This window comes from Neoarius graeffei, chromosome 22 (assembly GCF_027579695.1).
Source record: "Neoarius graeffei isolate fNeoGra1 chromosome 22, fNeoGra1.pri, whole genome shotgun sequence".
Taxonomy (NCBI): Eukaryota; Metazoa; Chordata; class Actinopteri; order Siluriformes; family Ariidae; genus Neoarius; species Neoarius graeffei.
In genome coordinates this window covers 56,860,278-56,880,751 of record NC_083590.1, presented here as the reverse complement: position 1 = coordinate 56,880,751, position 20,474 = coordinate 56,860,278, and the positions used below count along the sequence as shown (strand labels likewise).

Here is a 20,474-nt window from a genome sequence, read left to right as displayed (position 1 = left end):
TTCCTGATGTGGGTGGAATACTGAAGTGCAGCAGGCAGGGACTGATGTCAACAGAGACTTTATTTTTTGTAATATCATGCTTGCTTTTCAGCTTACTACTCTTGTTCGTTCGTTCGTTCGTTCATTCATTCGCTTTCTCTTCCACACACACACGTGCACTGGTCAGGAGAGATCCCCTTTTTTTACTCTCTACATCCTTTTCTATCCTCTGTTGACACTGCAACACACACATACACACACCACATTAATCAACAGGTGTACTAACTTTGACACACCTTTCCTGGCACCGCTCTCCATTCACAAGCCGACGCTTGACTACACCCCCACTGCCATACCTATATTTCATTGAAAATATTACAAAGACAACATATCAAATGTTGAAACTGAGAAATTTTATTGATTTTTGAAAAATATATGCTCATTTTGAATTTGATGCCAGCAACATATTTCAGGAAAGTTGGGATGGGGGCAACAAAAGACTGAAAAAGTTGTAATGTGCTTAAAAAACAACAACCCTAATTTGGTTAATTGACAACAGGTCAGTAACATGATTGAGTATTAAAAAAAAGCATCCCAGAGAGGCTGTCTCTCTCAGAAGTAAAGAGGGAGGGGAAACCCAGACTGAAACTCTTCCCATAGGTTGTGATGGGTTAAATGCCCTTGGAGCTGATTGCAAAACTTCTTGAGTGAACTGTAGCCAATGAAAGGGAGATTGGAAATGGGTTGATTAGTTTTTAAAGTCATCAATAGCTGCTCCAGGTTTTTGTAAAACAGGAGTGATGGCTGCTTTTTTGAGAAAGAAACAATGCCAGTGAGGAAAGACAAATGTATTATTTGGACCAACAGGGGGCAGAGAAGTGGCAGGCAGGTCTTGACCAGTGGGGTGGGCATAGGATCAAGAAGGCAAGTGGTAGGCCTAGCCTTTGTAATAAGGTCATGGACAATGTATTCACTGACTGGGGAAAAGGCAGAGAGGGATCCAGCAGGAGCTGTGAGGGGAGATGGAACATCATTAATTGTGGTGGGGGTAGACTGGTGCTGACTGTAAATAGTACTAATTTTGTTATGGAAAAGTTCAAGAAACTCACAGCAGACATCAGTTGAAGGGGTCAGTGGGAAAGGTTTGGCAGGTTGGGGTAGCCTCTGGAGAAAAGGACTTTGGGGTTGCTTTGTCCTTTGGCGATAATGGTGGTGTAGTACTTAGCTTCATTTAGAGACTTTTTGTAAGCTAAAACATGGTCATTATATGCCAAGGCATGGACTGCTAGGCCAGTCTTCTGGCTAAGTCGCTCCAGTTGATGGTCAGTAGCCTTCATTTGACGAAGCTCAGGTGAGAACCATGGGGCAGAGTGAGAGAAGGAGACGGTACATGTCTTCAGAGGGGAAAGATTAGATTAGATAAAACTTTACTGATCCCTTTGGGAGGGTTCCCTCAGGGAATTTAAGATTCCAGCAGCATCATTACAGATAAACAGAGAAAAGAAATGGAGAGAACTTCTAGATAAATTAAAATAAATTAAGTATTTACATATACAAGTATAAAAGAATAAGATATGGGGAAGGGGGAAAAAGTGGAATTAGGGTAAGTGTGTGTGTGTGTGTGTGTGTGTGGGGGGGGGGGGGGGGGAGCAGGAAAGATATTGCACATTATATTGCACATTGTCCGGTATTGCTTATTGTTAGGCTAGGCTACTGCTCCTTCCCATCCTCTGTCCTCCTGTTACCCCTCCTCCCCCCCCAGAGAGGAGTTGTACAGTCTGATGGCGTGAGGGACAAAGGAGTTATTAAGTCTGTTCGTTCTGTACTTGGGAAGGAGCATTCTGTCACTGAACAGGCTCCTCTGGTTGCTGATGACGGTGTGCAGAGGGTGACTGGCATCGTCCATGATGTTCAATAGTTTGCCCACAGACCTCTTCTCTGCCACCATCACCAGAGTGTCCAGCTTCATGCCGACCACAGAGCCAGCCCGCCTGATCAGTTTGTTCAGCCTGGATGTGTCCTTCTTGGATGTGCTGCCCCCCCAGCACACCATGGTGTAAAACAGGACACTGGTGACCACAGACTGATAGAACATCCACAGGAGTTTCCTGCAGATGTTAAAGGACCGCAGCCTCCTAAGGAAGTATAGCCTGCTCTGTCCCTTCCTGTATAAGTGATTGGTGTTGCAAGTCCAGTCCAGCTTGCTGTCCAGCCACAGCCCGAGGTACTTGTAGGAATCCACAGCCTCCACCTCGACTCCCTTGATCAGAACTGGTCGTGACCTTGGTCTGGACCTCCCAAAGTCAATGACCAGCTCCTTGGTCTTCGAGGTGTTGAGCTGCAGATGGTTCCTGTTGCACCACACAGCAAAGTCCCTCCTCAGGCTCCTATACTCCTCCTCTCTGTCGTCACTGATACACCCAATGATGGCTGTGTCATCGGCAAACTTCTGAATGTGACACAGCTCCAAGTTGTAGCAGAAGTCCACGGTGTACAGGGTGAAGAGAAGAGGGGCCAGCACCGTGCCCTGGGGTGCTCTGGTGATGCTAATTACAGTGCCAGACGTGATGTCCTTCAGCCTGACGTACTGCGGCCTGTCAGTAAGGTAGCTGGAGATCCAGGTGACCAGGCAGGGGTCCACTCACATCCTGTTCAGTTTGTCCTGAAGCAGTAGGGGCTAGATGGTGTTGAAGGCACTCGAGAAGTCCAAGAAGAGGATCCTCACTGTGCCATTTCCCTTATCCAGATGCGAGTGGGCTCAGTGTAGCAGGTAGAGGATGGCGTCTTCCACACCAACACCTACCCGGTACGCAAACTGCAGACAGTCCTGGGCATGTTGTACCTGGGGTCTGAGGAGGCTGAGGAAGAGCCGCTCCAACATCTTCATCAGATGTGAAGTGAGTGCCACCAGTCGGAAGTCATTCAGCTCGCTGGGCTGATTCTTTTTGGGAATTGGAACGATACATGATGTCTTCCAGAGGGTTGGCACTCTCCCCAGCTGCAGGCTGAGGTTGAAGATGCGTTGGAGTGGTTCACCCAGTTCAGCAGCGCAGGTCTTCAGTAGTCGTGGACACACCTTGTCCGGGCCTGCTGCTTTCCTGGGGTGAAGCTTCCTCAGTTGACCTCTGACCTGGTCTGCAGTAATGCATAGAGGAGTCTGTGTTGAGGTGGGGGAGGAGGGGGCTGCTGGGGGGAGGTGTGTTGAGGGAAGAAGGAGAGATGGCTGCAGTGAGGGAGAGGGTGGGGGGGGACAGGAGCTGGTTGAACCGATTGAAGAAGTCATTCAACTCGTTCGCCCTCTCCACTGTCCCCTCAATGACTCTGGTCTTTGTATTGTGGCCTGTGATGGTTTTCACACCTTCCCAGACCTCCCTCATGCTGTTCTCCTTCAGCTTCTGCTCCACCTTTTTCCTGTAGCTGTCCTTAGCTTCCCTCATGCAGCGTTTCACCTCCTGCTGTGCTGCTTTCATTGCCTCCCTATCCCTGCTCCTGAAGGCAGTCTTTTTCCTGTTGAGGACAGCTTTGACTTCCTGTGTTATCCATGGCTTGTTATTAGGGTAACACCATACAGTCTTAGCGGGGGAGACCACGTCTGCACAGAAGTTGAGGTAATCCGTCACAGTGTGTCAGCCCCTCTATATCCTCACAGTGTGGGCTAAGCAGCACATCCCAGTCCGTGATGTCATAACAGTCCCTGAGGGCATCTTCCATTTCAGGGGACCACCTCCTGATGGAGCTAGTTGTTGCAGGCTGCCTTTGAACCAGGGGGGGTGTACTTCGGCTGTAGAAGAACCAGGTTGTGGTCAGACTTCCCTAGTGGGGGGAGGGGCATGACTCTGTATGCATCCCTCACATTAGCATACAGCAAGTCAATTGTCCTGTTGTTCCTTGTTGGACAATCCACAGCCTGGTAAAAAGCAGCCAAAGTAGAGTCCAAAGTAGCATGATTAAAGTCCCCAGAAATGATGATAAATGCCTCAGGGTGCTGTGTCTGCAGCCTTGCTGTGACAGAGTGAATCCTCTCACATGCAGCGGTTGCATCTGCCTTCGGAGGGATGTAAACACAGATGGTGATCACGTGACTGAACTCCCTCAGCAGATAATATGGCTGCAGGCTAACGGCTAGCAGCTCCAAGTCCGGGCAACATAAAACTGTCTTTACAGAGATATGTCCCGGGTTACACCAGCGATTGTTAACATAAATGATGAGTCCCCCACCTTTGCTTTTCCCACGTGTGTTAGTGTCTCTGTCAGCTCTCACAGCAGTGAATCCCCACAGGTCCACGTTAGCATCCGGTACAAGGTGTGTTAGCCATGTCTCCGTAAAGATAAATAAGCTGCTCTCCCAGTAAAGCCACTGGTTGTTCAGAGCAGAAAGCTCATCAACTTTATTCGGCAGCGAGTTCACATTCCCCATGATAACAGAGGAAATGGATGGTTTGTAGCGCTGCCGGTTGTCCACTAGCCTAGCCTTTAGCTTAGCTCCGGCTTTGCAGCCCCTGGGTTTCCTCCTCAGCTCGGCCGGGATGGGGTGTCGTATCCCGGCTCGTCCCATTGTTTTCAGGGCCAGCAGCTCCTCTCTCAAATAAGTGAAAAAACTGGCTCCTGGTTGCATGTTAGAGTTAAATATATCCATGTTATATAGTTAAACACACTATGTCTTCATAAGGGGAGTAAATAAGTAAAAAAAGGTGGAAAAAAAAAAAAGAGGTTTAAAGAGCTAAAAACTACAGAGCTACTGGAGAGGCAGCCATCTCACACAGCGCCCAAACACCGATGATTAAGACAATCAGCTAAGTGTGTATTGTACAACAATACTAAATCGTCTTGAGATGAGGTTAGTGACTCAGTATTAAGGTTAGATTGTAACGTGTCTAATAAGGCAGCTGTAGTGATGCTCTTTGTGTTCCTGTATGTAAAAGAGTGAGAGGCACGGAGGTGGCGGAAAGGCTCAGGAACAGCAATATTAAAAAGAACAGCCCTATGGTTAGAGATAGGAAAATCTTTAGGACCAAGTTTAGATGGGCTGATGCCAGTGGTGCAGACAAGAGCCAATATAACGGGGGTTCTCAACCTTTTCTACTTTTAAGGCCCATCTATTCATACTTGTAACGAGTCGAGGCCCATTAAAAAAAAGATCCCCAAATATTTTGGATCATCTATTCTATTAGAATCTAATAATCTATTGTAAAGTGTATTAATGGGATGCAACATCACTCCCTGTTACAGATGGGATTCAAGTCAAGTCAACTTTGTCAAATATGCTATACATGCTCGACATACAGCACAGATGAAATTTCAGTCCTCTCTGACCCACGGTGCAAACAGGCAATGCAATAAATAAAAATAGAATAATTGAAAAAAAAAGTATAAACACTCTAGATAAGAACTAGACATAGACTAAACACTCAGACAAAATAAACAGTATAAACACTAGAGAAGAACTAGACATAGACTAAACACACACTCTCTCACACACACACACGTAAATTGGTGCAAATAAACAGTCAAGGGCACTTGAGGTATAGCAGGTAAACATGAAATAAGCAGTATAAACAAACTAATGGCTGTTAAGGTAAGGTAGTGCGGAATAGTGCAAATGAGCGAGGTAAAGTGAAATGTGCAGTCCCTGAGTTCAGTGTTAATGAACGTTGAGAGTGTGTGTATATATATATATATATATATATATATATATATATATATATATATATATATATATATATATAATGTGTGTGTGGTGTGTGTGTGGTGTGTTGGGGGGGGGAAACTGTGAGGGTGACATGTCAGTTGCTGAAGGGGGGGCAGCGGGGTGTGCGAGCAGAATCTGCGGCAGGGGGGCAGAACAGGGAGGGAGTTGAGCCTCCTGACTGCCTGGTGAAAGAAACTGTCCTTGAGCCTGCTGGTTTTGGCCCGGAGACTTGCAGTCTCCTCCCCGACGGCAGCAGACTGAAGAGGCTGTGAGATGGGTGGGTGGGGTCACCTGCAATCCTGATGGCTTTGCGGGTGAGGCGGGAGTTATAGATATCCATAAGAGAAGGGAGAGAGACACCAATGATCCTCTCAGCTGCTCTCACGATGCGCTGCAGAGTCTTGCAGCAGGACATGGTGCAGGCACCATATCACACGGTGATGCAGCTGGTCAGGATGTTCTCGATGGTGCCTCTGTAGAATGTGTGCATGATGGGGGCCGGGGCTCTTGCTCTCCTCAGTTTGCGGAGGAAGTACAGACGCTGTTGGGCTTTTTTGGCCAGTGATGCGGTGTTGTTGCTCCAGGACAGGTCTTCAGAGATGTGCACACCCAGAAACTTGGTGCTGCTCACCCTCTCCACTGCAGCACCATCGATAGATAGTGGAGCATGCTGGGTGTGCGCTCTCCTAAAGTCCACAACAATCTCCTTCGTCTTCTCCACATTCAGGTGGAGATTGTTGTCCTTGCACCACATGGCCAAGCGGCTCACCTCACTCCTGTAGATTCTCTCATTGCCATTGTTGAGGAGACCCACCACAATCGTGTCATCCACAAACTTAATGAAGATATTGGACCTGGATGTTGGTGTGCAGTTGTGGGTCAGCAGAGTGAAGAGGAGGGGGCTTAGCACACATCCTTGGGGGGCCCCGTGTTCAATGTGATGGTGCTGGAGGAGTTGCTGCCGACCCGTACAGTCTGTGGTCTCCCCATCAGGAAGTCCAGCAGCCAGTTGCACAGGGAGGTGTTGAGTCCTAGCTGGTCCAGTTTGTGAATGAGCTGCTGAGGAATGATTGTGTTAAATGCTGAGCTAAAGTCTATGAACAGCATTCTGACATACGAGTCAGTTGTCTCCAGGTGGGTGAGGGCTGAGTGGAGGGCAGTGGAGATGGCGTCATCAGTCGAACGGTTGGACCGATATGCAAACTGGAAAGGGTCCAGGGCGGGGGGGCAGACTTGATATGCCGCATGACTAGCCGCTCGAAGCAAGCTGTTTTTAATTGTAGCTATTGTATTTAAAACTGCATGGATGTGCCAGAAGCCAACATAAACCCATGCATACAGGTCATTCTCAGTCTAAAGGGATTAATGATCCAAAAGTGGAGTCTGGTTCATTAACACAAGAACTTATTGCCATGTTTGTGTTCAGCAAACAAGCAAGTTATTAAACCCAAGAGGTCCACTCAAAAGAAGTGGATATAGAAACCACTCAATGGGATTCGATCCTTACACGCTAACAAAGAAGGATTTTTTCTATGAAAGAAAAATTTACTCGCTAAATTTGACATTGGTAGAATAAATTTTGATCCTATTGTAGCCGGAGCTAAATACAAAGACAATAGTTACGCATACTATTAATTAACAATGTGAAGATAATTAACAGATAATCAGATTTTAACGTTTTTTTTTTTAAGATTGGGTATATTTTTAGTATTTGTAATTATTTGTATCTGTACATGCACGAGCCCACCAAACCTGCTGATCAATTTGTCGTGCTTAAATAAAAAAAAAAGTTATTAATTCATTCATTATGAGTTGGAAAATTATCCATCCATTGATTTCCCTGACATCTCAAACTACTTGGTGCTGCAGACATCATTCTACACGGACACACAGATGAAAACCTGGAAGAGCATGGAGGAGAACAACTTTTTATATGTGGCTAGCTTAAAGATCTGGGGATCAGGACACTGCAAAATAAATCCTGTATCATTTTTGCCCGGGTAAGGAGGAATTTCTGGGCTTTGTACGCATCTTTGAGACGGTTGCTAGGATGCTAGAAGTTTTAGTATTGGGTGTAAACAAACCACAGCTGCTGGATTTTCAATCCTCCCTGCTCTTCTCTTCCAGCAGGCATCACAGATCCATATAATTTATCCACAATGGATTTGTTTATTCTGTCCACTGCACGTGCATGTGCACGTGGGGTTAAATGCAAAGGAGAAACATGACAATAATAAAGACCTGTTCTTCTTAATGTACCCACAAATGTATTTATTCCACTTGAAAGGTGTACGTCAAACCAGCTACTGGATTTGGGACACTACGACATTTTGAACTATTTAGTATTTGGCTTCAAACTTGAAACAATTTTGCGGCCCACTAGATGGTGCTTCGTGGCCCATATTCATATTGAATATGACCTTTAGAGTGGGTGGGAAATTTAACATGCTGAGTAAGATCGAAGCAGTTGAGCAGATTCAAAAAATGATCAGCAGTGTTGCAGCTTTTTGAATCAACTTGTATATTAAAATGCCCAAGAACCAGGATGGATGGATACATAGGACACACAGATGAGCTCTTTGGAACTCTCTGCCTCCTCATATCCATAACTCTGACTCTCTCCCCATCTTCAAGTCTAAACTCAAAACTCACCTGTTTAAGATTGCTCACTCATTTTAACTTCTCTTATACTTTCCATTGTTTCTTTGATATGTTGGTTTTATTCATTGTACAGTGTCCTTGAGTGTCTTGAAAGGGGCTTATGAATAAAATATATTATTATAAGAGTAACTCAGAGAAAAATCACTGATAAAGTTAGAAGTAACTTTGGGAGGCCAGTAGATAAGCAACAACAATAGAGGTAGACCACCAGTAAATTTCAGAGCAAGATATTCAAATGATGGAAAATCCTGTATGGGCTGTGATATCACGAGAGGCTGGCTGGCTCTCAGCGGGACCCTTCAATCAGCGCACGGACACAAAGGTTAAAATAAATCAAGATTTTTAATGTGATGCCAGGAAATCAAACAGGAAAGGTAACTCAAAGTTCAATGTTCAAACAAAAATGGATTCCCAAAAGTCAAACTCAAATAATGTCTCTGGCTTTAGAACAACGAAACGATAGGCAGGTTTCCTTCAGTCCAATATCCTTTTCCCAGAACAAACAAAATCTTCTGCCTTACTTTGAGTCCAGTTAACAATCCCTGTAGGCTTCGGCCCGGTGGCAGCCCAGTAGCAAGCGTTCGTAACACAGGTAAGTATTTCAGTGCAAAAATCCCTCAGGTAAGAATTCCAGATAAGCCTTTCGTTGAATACTCCACCCAGCAGGGTCCACTCAGCAGGAGAATCCATGAACCTCACTCCTCTCCCCTCCAGCTTCACACCGAGAGCTTTAAACTCTCACAAAGTCCTCTTGTTCATTAGGCCCTCATTGGCCACAGGTGTGCTGCCGTGTTGTGTGCTGAGGGGTGAAGTTCCTAACTCCACCACCAGGTGGAGTTATAGCTGCCAGAAGTTGGAGCCATCTGCGTGTGACGTAGCGCCCTTCGATGACGCAGCCTCTCGGGATATCACAGGACACTGATACAATCTTATAACTAGAGCAATTAAACACAGCGAGGCCGCCCCCACGCCCAGTTGTATGTGGCTTATCAATAAATTCATAGGCAGGTGGAGGAGCTTCATTCAACATTATAAATTCATTAGGTATCTGCCAGGTTTCAGTTAAACATAACAGGTCAATATTCATGTCAACAATTACATCATTTAATGAATAGTGCTTTTTTTTCTTGAGAGACCGTACATTGAGTAAGGTACAATTTGCATTCCTGGAAGCAATGGAATTCTGGGAAACTTTTGTTAAAGTTATGGGGCATAGGTTCTTAAAGTCCACAACACAACACTCTGTATGATAACGATTTGAGTTCCGAGTCTGACTCCAGAATGAGTTAATGATGTTCATGTGATGATAGTGGGCAAAACTCCGACCAGAACTCCTGTGTCTATATTTAGGGTGACGCAGGATGCCAAGGTGTTGGTGTGCATGAAAGGTTTCAGGAACTTTGTAAAAATTGTTTCACAGACTGTGAAGATAAGCAGATGAGTATCTTGGAGCCATATCTGCCTCGTTAGGACACCAGTGTGGATACTGAAGTTCACTGTAAAGCCAGCAATCATAACGTAACTTGCAGACAAGGAGCCAGAGCAGAACCACAATTGTGGACTACATGTGGGTGGATGACATGACCGATAAAGGCTAATCCGACATGCTCAGTGGCTTAAACCACCAACATTCCAGCCCAAACCAGCTAGCTTGATACCACAACAAATGCATGCAAGACCAAGCCCGTATTCCCTAGCATTCTAGTACTGTAGCCAACAAGTGTAAATCACTGACATCCTTAAGGACAGGCGACAGAGGTAGCCAGGTCAAGCAGAGTGGAACAGCACTATCAAGTAAGAAACTCACCTACTAGTAATGCAAGCAAGAAATTTACCCCAAAAGTGATATTCTAATCAGCAGAGTACCCATGAGAGGGCTCGCACAAGGCAATGCCAGGTGCAGGGCAAGTGTAGCAGCAGTCCAGGTAGTATTAGCTAAACAAGCACTTTGGGCAGGTAAACAGTTCAAAAGAATTTCTTGTTAGCTGAACAATTAGCTTATCCTTGGCAATGGAGAGTGAGTAGTAGTAAAAATCTATACAGATGGAAGAGTAGCACCACTGCTTGGCCACGCCCCCACTGCCACACCTATATTTCATTGAAAATAGTACAAAGACAACATATCAAATGTTGGAACGGAGAAATTTTATTGGTTTTTGAAAACTATATGCTCATTTTGAATTTGATGTTAGCAACACATTTCAGAAAACTTGGGACGGGGCCACAAAAGACTGAAAAAGTTATCATGCTTAAAAAACAAACAAACCTAATTTGGTTAATTGGCAACAGGTCAGTAGCGTGATTGGGTATTAAAAAGCATCCCAGAGGCGCTGAGTCTCTCAGAAGAGGGAGGGGAAACCCAGACTGAAACTCTTCCCATAGATTGTGATGGGTTAAATGCCCTTGGAGCTGATTGGCTACAGTTCGCTCAGGGAGTTTTGCAATGAAAGGGAGATTGGAAATGGGTCGATAGTTTTTAAAATCATCAATTGCCGCTTACATTCCTGGGTCAGTGGCTCAGGTAGCTCAATCCTGTAAACAGTAGCCCATAGTCCAGACAGTCCAGAAGCAGCAGAAATCAGACAGGTGTTGAACAGCAGCAAATTGCTCCGATATACACATAGTAGAGGTAAAATGCAGTTTAAAACAGCTAACAACAGCGAAGACAGGCAGATAGTATAAAGAAAATAACTTAATCACAGCAATTCCATAGAGTAGTGGCAGCCAAAAACGCCTCAGCGCTCACTCACAACTGGAAGTGTAACTATGTAACAATGACCTGGCTGTCCTCTCCCATAGACAACAAAAGGTGCAAGAAAAAAAACAGCACAGTTGCAGATAACTCAGCACGGCTGGGTCTCACCATCAACAGGGGGCAGCAAGATCTCATCTCATCTCATTATCTCTAGCCGCTTTATCCTGTTCTACAGGGTCGCAGGCAAGCTGGAGCCTATCCCAGCTGACTACGGGCGAAAGGCGGGGTACACCCTGGACAAGTCGCCAGGTCATCACAGGGCTGACACATAGACACAGACAACCATTCACACTCACATTCACACCTACGCTCAATTTAGAGTCACCAGTTAACCTAACCTGCATGTCTTTGGACTGTGGGGGAAACCGGAGCACCCGGAGGAAACCCACGCGGACACGGGGAGAACATGCAAACTCCACACAGAAAGGCCCTCGCCGGCCCCGGGGCTCGAACCCAGGACCTTCTGGGGGCAGCAAGATTCTCAAAGTAAATGCCACCAGTGATGCATAATGGTGGAGGGCAAGGTGCTATAGGAAGTAGACAGCTTTTCCTACCATGGGAACATTGTTGATAGGGGGAACAGACACAGATATAAAAGTTCACATCAGCAAGGCAAGAATAGCTTTCAAACAACTAAGGAATGTCTGGAAATCCATGGACATCACCAGCAACAGCAAAATAAAGTTCTTCAACACCATCATGAAGCCTGTGCTACTCTACAAAACTGAAACCTGGAGAGCAACCTTCACCAATATGAAGAAAATCCAAACATTCATCAACACCTGCCTCAGAGCAATACTCAAGATTTGCTGCCCAGAAACCATTAGCAACCAAGAACTGTGGCAGTGAACAAAGTAGCAGCCCATTGAAAGTGATTCTACAGAGAAGGTGGAGATGGATAGGCCACACCCTCTGCAAGCCTGCTTCCAGTATCACAAGACAAACCCTAAATTGGAACCCTCAGGGAAGACAGGCAGGCCAAGAAATACTTGGCATCGTAACCTGGAGGCAGAACTGAAGAGGACAGGACAAAGCTGGTGACAAATGGAAAGGCTTCTGCAGGACTGGGATGGCTGGAAAATGTGGGTCAGTGGCCTGTGTCCCAGACGAGACCACCAGTCAGTGAGTCAGTCCATCCGTCTGTCCGTCATGAATATGGCATTAAAGATTTAACACCTAACCAGAAAGCAAGGAAATGGAAAAATACAGATGTGTAATCATGAAAATTACAAGGTGTGGTGGTTAGCACGGTTGCCTCACAGCAAGAAGGTTCCGGGTTCGAACCCAGCGGCCGGCAAGGGCCTTTCTGTGTGGAGTTTGCATGTTCTCCCCGTGTCTGCATGGGTTTCCTCTGGGTGCTCCGGTTTCCCCCACAATCCAAAGACATGCAGTTAGGTTGACGGGGGGCGGCCTTGGGCTGAGGTGCCCTTGAGCGAGGTACCGAACCCCTGACTGCTCCCCGGGCGCTCTGGTGTAGCTGCCCACTGCTCTGAGTGCGTGTGTTCACTGCTTCGGATGGGTTAAATGCAGAGGATGAATTTCACTGTGCTTGAAGTGTGCATGTGACAAATAAAGGTTTCTTTCTTCTTTTTCTTTCTTAAGATTGCAGAAGAGAAACAAAGATTATACATGTATAGACCCTGATGGCAATGTTAAGAAATCGCTGTTGTAGGATTACCCCATCATGTGAGAATAATGGCAATATTGAAGATTATTCATTAGAACAATGTTTCTCAAATTGTCCCATTCTGTAGCTGCATCGCCAGTTTTTTTTTTTTTTTTATGGCATCAAAGAACATACTTTGTTTTTCCCCTTACCGTTCTTTTAAAAGATTTGTAGTCTCGTATTGGTGGTACCTGGCTGCAAGGTCACTGAAGGGGGATACTGCATCCAAAAAAGTATCAGAACTACTGAATAAGCATATAGCCATATGTGTTGTTTGTCATCTTTTGATACAGTTGTGATCAGAAGTTTACATACATTTGAGCTTTCAGTAATTTCTTTGAACTGGTCTTTTTCTGTGGTAGAATGATTGTACAGCATACATCTTTAATTAAAAAAAAAGAATTTGGTGCACAAGTTTTAATTTTCTTTGGGTTTTCTGAAATCAACACAGGGTCAAAATTATATATACATGGTCAAAAATTTACATACGCTCACTTCAGAGGTGCTGAAACTTCCAAAATGTCTCTTATCTTGCCAAGGCCGAGGTCTCTTAACTTCTTGTTAGTGATCATGATTGACGACAGCTGACAGCTTCTCTGTGCCTTCATAAAAAGGGTTTGTTTACAGCACTCTTTGGATTGACCAACACACAGTAAAATGAGAAAGTCCATGGAGCTCAGTGCAGATCTGAGAAAGAGGATCGCAGATATACACAACTCCGGAATGTCTCTTGGAGCCATTTCTAAACAACTGCAAATTCCAAGATCAGTTCAAACAATTGTATGTAAGTTACTGGGAGATGTAGTCACTTTGCCAAGCCACTTTGCTTCAAGAAAACCCAAACGGTCACCCTCAGCTGAAAGGAAGTTGGTTTGGATGGTCATGAACAACCTGAGAACCACCATGGCACGACCCTGTCATGAACTGGAAGCTGATGGATCACTGTCTACAGTTCAGATCACCATGGACTAAGAGGCTGCTATCCAAGAAATAACCCCCTGCTCCAAAACTGACACCTTCAAGCTTAACTAAAAAGTTTGAAGCTGACCACACAGACAAAGAAAAAGCCTTCTGGAGGAAAGCTGTATGGTCAGATGAGACAAAGATTGAGTTGTTTGGCCACAAGGACCACCATGTACAGAGGGACACTGTACCAGCTGGTGGTGGTGGTAGGATCATCATGCTCTGGGGCTGTTTTGCTGCCAGTGGAACCAGTTCATTGCACAAAGTGGATGGAATAATGAAGGAGGACTACCTCAGAATTCTTCAGCATAAACCATCAGAAACTTGAACATGACTTGGGAGTTACAACAGGACAATGAACCCAAACATGCATCAGAGCTGGTTGTGGAGGATAAAGCAGGCTAACATTAAGCTTAAAACAAGTCCTGACTTCAACCCTGTTGAAGATACATGGACCGTGCTTATAAGTCGAGTCCATGCCAAGAAAAAAAAAATTAATTGAACTCTCCCAATTCTACCATGAAGAGTAGTGAAATATCCAACCAGAATTCTGCCAGAAGCTTGTTCATGGTAAAGAAAAATGTTTGGTCAAGGTGAATCTTATGAATAGACATTTTACCCAAATATTAGGTGTGGTGGCCCTGTGTTGATTTCAGAAAACCCAAAGAAAATTAAAACTTGTGCACCAAATTCTAGTGTTTTTTTAATTAAAGCTGTGTGCTGTACAATCATTCTGCCACAGAAAAACAGTTCAAAGAAATGACTGAAAGCCCAAATACTGCCATGACGTTCATATCCAAGATGACATTCATGCCACTGTATGTAAACTTCTGACCACAACTGTAATTTGCACTTTCAAAAATAATGTAAAAAGAGTTTTACATTTAGTTCTTCAGTTTTCTGATAATCGATCCACTGCATCTGTATGTGTGATTTCTGTAGACTTTTTGGTTTCAAAATGTTTCCTTGTACCTTGTCTTTGTCTGTTTTTTTGCCTACAATGAAACTAAGGGCAGTTGTTGAATTTCATCAGTAAACATTTAAAATCCGTGGTTTATACATAGTCATGTTTGAAAGATTGTGAACCTGTTAGAATTTTCTAGATTTCTGCATAAATATGACCTACAACATTTATTAGATTTTCACACAAGTCCTCATCTCATCTCATTATCTGTAGCCGCTTTATCCTGTTCTACAGGGTCGCAGGCGAGCTGGATCCTATCCCAGCTGACTACGGGTGAAAGGCGGGGTACACCCTGGACAAGTCGCCAGGTCATCACAGGGCTGACACATAGACACAGACAACCATTCACACTCACATTCACACCTACGCTCAATTTAGAGTCACCAGTTAACCTAACCTGCATGTCTTTGGACTGTGGGGGAAACCGGAGCACCCGGAGGAAACCCACGCGGACACGGGGAGAACATGCAAACTCCACACAGAAAGGCCCTCGCCGGCCACGGGGCTCGAACCCAGGACCTTCTTGCTGTGAGGCGACAGCGCTAACCACTACACCACCGTGCCGCCCCACACAAGTCCTAAAAGTGGATAAAGAGAACCCAATTAAATAAATGAGTCAGAAATATTATACTTGGAGGAAAATGATCCAGTGTTACATATCAGTGAGTGGCAAAAGTATGTGAACCTTTTGCTTTCAGTATCTGTTTCTGTATCTAAGTATTTCTGGTAACTGTCGATCATATCCTGCACATTGGCTTCGGGTTTTAGCCCGTTCCTCCGTACAGAACAGCTTCAACTCTGGGATGTTGGTGGGTTTCCTCACATGAACTGCTCGCTTCAGGTCCTTCCACAGCATTTCCATTGGATTAAAGGATATGGGACATGAAACATAAAAGCACGCTATATCAGTTTCTTTCCATTAAAAATATGAATTAATTGCATCAGCAAATACAAAATCATCTATTAAATTCAGCAAAATTGTTATATTTGTGATGATTATATGGCATTTCTGCTCGACTTCCGATGTGCATTTTTTGCAACCGGAAGAGCCGCTGTCACGTGATCATACGTCACAAAAACTTTCGGGCACAGCACAAGTGGGTAGATGAATGGAGAAGTGGATGACAAGAAAATTGTTTTTATAGTCTTTAAAGTACATTGGACATCATGGTGTATTGTGCTGCTTATGGTTGCAATAATTCCAATGGGAAATGCCCTGGAGTAAGTTTTTTGCATTCCCCAAGGACCCGAAGCTGAGGAAAGTGTGGGCTCACCTGCGCATGCGCAGTAGGCTTCGCGCATGCGCAGTAGGCTTGATAGGACAACTTTACAGAACACCTGTTGAAAAAAACTTTGCACCTACTGTTTCCCACAAACTGTATTCGGACCATTTCACTGAGGATTCTTTCAACATTAATACTCAGGTACTGAGCGATATTAATTCATGAAACATGAAACAGGAAGCATAAGGATGAGAAAAAAAAAACAGTTCAAATCGGGAAGCCGCGCACACCTGCGCCAGGCTGCACAAATGCGCGCAGCTTCCCGACCCAAACCGCCTCTCTCTCATCCTTACACTTCATGCCTCATGCTCCATGAACCAACATCGCTATTTTTTTAAAAAAATCGGATCTGCGCGATTCAGCCGTGAAAAAGGCGGCATCCGCCGAAAGGCGCGCTGTTTGCATCCCTGCACAGAGGCCAGGGGACAGGGCAGGAATATTTTTGTTGATATGAGTGATCCGGTGCGATTTCGCGACCCCCCTGTTGAAGACCTCTGCGCTAAGCGACTGAAAGCCGAGGTAAGGATTAGTATTATAATTTTGGGTGTATCAATTATTGATTATCATAATTCTGACTCGTTTCGCCATTTTGAATGTTTTCATCTCGGACTCTGGAAGCATTGTATCTCAATCAATCTCGAAAAATATCAGCAAAAAAAACCTAGCTTGCAACGGACTTTAGCTAGATCTATGATGAACTTTCAATGTATGATACAAAAATAATACTTCTTTCAACAGATCATTAGCCTTTGAGCAGAATTGTTTTTAACTTACCAGGAAGTGTTATCGAGCCGACCGCTTTCAGTTTCATGAGGGCTGAATGAACCCTCACTCTCAGAATCATCTGACCCGTCAGAGTAAAGACAAGATCTATGTTCATGTGAATTTCCAGCTATCGGTTCGAATTGATAGGGTCTAACTTCACATCTCTGTGAAACATCGGGAATGTCACTGTCGATGGTGTCCATTTCGGTAACCTGTTTACATTAGATTCCCAAGCGCTGGCTCCTTGGAAAGTTTTTGTGATGTCACGGGTCACGTGACCACCTAGCTCATTAACGAATCCTTGTTTTACGCTGATGTATAGAAAAACTTGAATAATGTGATGATTTTCACATTTTTGACGCCCTGCAGTGATTTAGATGGCATTTCTTATGTCCTTTATACATAATTATGCCCAGGTAAAAATTCATGTCCCATATCCTTTAAGGTCAGGACTTTGACTTGGCCATTCCAAAACATTAACTTTATTCTTCTTTAACCATTCTTTGGTAGAACGACTTGTGCGTTTCAGGTCATTGTCTCACTGCATGACCTTCTTTCTCTTGAGATTCAGTTCATGGACAGATGTCCTGACATTTTCCTTTCAAATTCACAGGAATGATTCAGAATTCATTGTTCCATCAATGATGGCAAGCCGTCCTGGCCCAGATGCAGCAAAACAGGCCCAAACCATGATGCTGCCATCATGGTAGTATTACAGACTTCACAGATTGGGATAAGGTTCTTATCCTGGAATGCATCCATCCACAAAATTTTTGGATAGCCTTCTGGCTTGTACATGTGATCTTCAGAAAACTGTATTCATGCAACAGTGTTCTGTTTGGAGAGCAGTAGCTTTCTAATCGCAACCCTGCCATGCCGTGTTGTTCAATGCTCTCCTGATGGTGGACTCCTGAACATTAGCCAATGTGAGAGAGGCCTTTAGTTGCTTAGCTGTTACCCTGGGGTCCTTTGTGACCTCGCTGACTATTACACGCCTTGCTCTTTAAGTGATCTTTGTTGTTGGTCCACTCCTGGAGAGGATAACAGTGATGTTGAAATTCCTCCATCTGTCTGACTGTGGATTGGTAGAGTCCAAACCCTTTAGAGACGCTTTTGTACATTTTTCCAGTCTGATGAGCATCAACAACTCCCTATTTCTGAGTTTAGGCAGTGTATATACTAGCGCAATATGTTAGAATATTGTGAAAAAGTTCAATATTTTCCATCAGTTATTTAAGAAAGTGAAAATTTAATACATTCTAGACTCATTTACACGTAAACTAAAATGTTTCAAGCATTTTTCTATTTTAATTTTTAGAATTATGGCCTACAGCGCAATAAAAAAAAAAGTATCAAAATGTTAGAGTATTTCATTTTGAGTTTGAGTAAAAATACCACGTGTATCTCGGTCTAGTTCAGTGTACGCTACCACAATCATGGGGAAGACTGCTGACTTGACAGTTGTCCAGAATATGATTATCGACACCTTCCACAAGGAGGGTAAGCCACAGAAGGTTATTGCTGAAAAGGCTGGCTAGAAAAGGTGCACAGGAATTAGCACAGCCTTGAGAGAACAGTCAAGAAAAGTTGATTCAATAACTTGGGAGAGCTTCACAAGGAGCAGACTGAAGGCCAATTTATGCTGACAACGCAGTCCTCGCAGATGGTGTCGCAGATGGCGTCTGCGTAGCCCCCTCCTTTTGCAGACGCTCTGCGCGCACCTCCCAAAAATTGTGACCACCGCAGAAGCCTCGCAGACAGCGTCGTAGACAAGAGGGCTCTGATTGGTCCACTCTACATCCGCTGTACACGCACTTCCGCTTCCCTACTTTCCCGGTTTGGTTTGTTTTCACGACCGCCATTTTTAAAAACACGAGCGAAGATGGAGCAGCACGAAGAGCGGTTGATCGAGGAAGTGAGGAAGTACGTACATCTATACAACTCCAGTTCTAGTCATTATAAGTAACTGGAGGATAAACACTCCACTAACCACACCCACCAACTACTCCTAGCGATTTCGCAACTTCGCGCCCCCTTGCGTTGTGGCGGTGAATAACATCGCGCACGCCTATTACTCCCCGCTCAACGATAAATTACAACTGTCTGCGAAAAGCTATCTGCGAAAGCCTTGTCGCAAGAGCATGCAGAGGCCCTGAGGCTGGTGTCAGTGCATCAAGAGCCACCACACACAGATGTATTCAGGAAAGGGGCTACAACTGTCGCATTCCTAATATCAAGCCCCTCCTGAACCATAGACAACATCAGAAGCGTCTTCATAAGCCATAATCATGGCATCATGGTGGTGTAGTGGTTAGCACTGTCACCTCACAGCAGGAAGGTTCTAGGTTCAAGCCCAGTGGTTGACGGGGGCCTTTTTGTGCAGAGTTTACATGTTTCCCCATGTCTTTGTGGGTTTACTCCGGGTGCTCTGGTTTCCCCCACAGTCCAAAGACATGTGGTTAGGTTAACATGGGGCAGTCATGGCCTGAGGTTGGGCTGAAATGCCCTTGAGCAAGGCACCTAACCCCCAACTACTCCCTGCCCTGGGTATGTGTGTGTGCTCATTGCTCACATGTTTATGTTCACTGCTTCAGACGGGTTAAACACAGAGGAGGAATTTCACTGTGCGCTTGAGTGTACGTGTGACAAATAAAGGCTTATTGGTGTCTTCATCAAAATTAAAACAAAAAAGGTTTGAAATATTTCACTTTACGTGGAATGAATACAGAACATATGAACATTTACCTCATCTCATCTCATTATCTGTAGCCGCTTTATCCTGTTCTACAGGGCCGCAGGCAAGCTGGAGCCTATCCCAGCTGACTACGGGTGAAAGGCGGGGTTCACCCTGGACAAGTCGCCAGGTCATCACAGGGCTGACACATAGACACAGACAACCATTCACACTCACATTCACACCTACGCTCAATTTAGAGTCACCAGTTAACCTAACCTGCATGTCTTTGGACTGTGGGGGAAACCGGAGCACCCGGAGGAAACCCACGCGGACACGGGGAGAACATGCAAACTCCGCACAGAAGGGCCCTCGCCGGCCACGGGGCTCGAACCCGGACCTTCTTGCTGTGAGGCGACAGCGCTAACCACTACACCACTGTGCCGCCTAATTATTGTTTGTGTCCCAGTAAAACAACAATTTTCACATTTAAAGTGGTCGGCATGTTGTGTAAATCAAATGGTGCTGACCCTCCAAAAATCCATTTTAATTCCAGCTTGTAACCAACAACACAGGACAAACACCAAGGGGGATGAATACTTTTTCAAGACACTACGTTCACACTGCAGGCTGAAGTGACTCAAATCCGATCTTTTCGCCCATATGTGACCTGTATCCGATCTTTTATTGACAATATGAACGACACAGATCCGATTTTTTCAAATCCGACCCAGGCCGTTTGGATATGTGGTCCTAATTCCGATTCCTATCCGCTCTTTTCATATGCAACTTCAGTCTGAACCGCCAGGTCGCATTCATCCGACTTACACGTCATCAACAAGCCACAAACGTCACTATTCTGCACTGAAGTAGGCGGCGGGTCTCTCAAAAAAGTTACAACAACATGGCGCATAATCACGGGCGCAGATAGAGGGGGGGACGAGTCATATTTAAATTCACCTCGTTCGGTCCCCCCTACTTATAGGGAGGAAAAAACGTCTATGCTGTCTTTCTTTGCATAAGGCAAACCTCATGGAAAAATCAAAAGACTAATTACCATTCGGTTTATTGAGGT

At 44.8% G+C, this 20,474-nt stretch overlaps 1 protein-coding gene across 4 annotated transcripts in view; it reads left to right on the top strand.

Moving 5' to 3' along the window:
* pals2b (protein associated with LIN7 2, MAGUK p55 family member b) overlaps window positions 1-20,474 on the top strand; it is a 114,069-nt gene that overhangs the window by 10,198 nt on the left and 83,397 nt on the right. Inside the window, exon 1 of one of the 4 annotated variants that reach the window (XM_060905012.1) lies at window positions 18,521-18,648. The exons of the other annotated variants lie outside the window; for them this stretch is intronic. The gene's annotated coding sequence lies outside the window, so the exon portion shown is untranslated. Of the gene's footprint in view, window positions 1-18,520; window positions 18,649-20,474 lie in introns of those variants that run through there. 4 annotated transcript variants of the gene reach the window in all.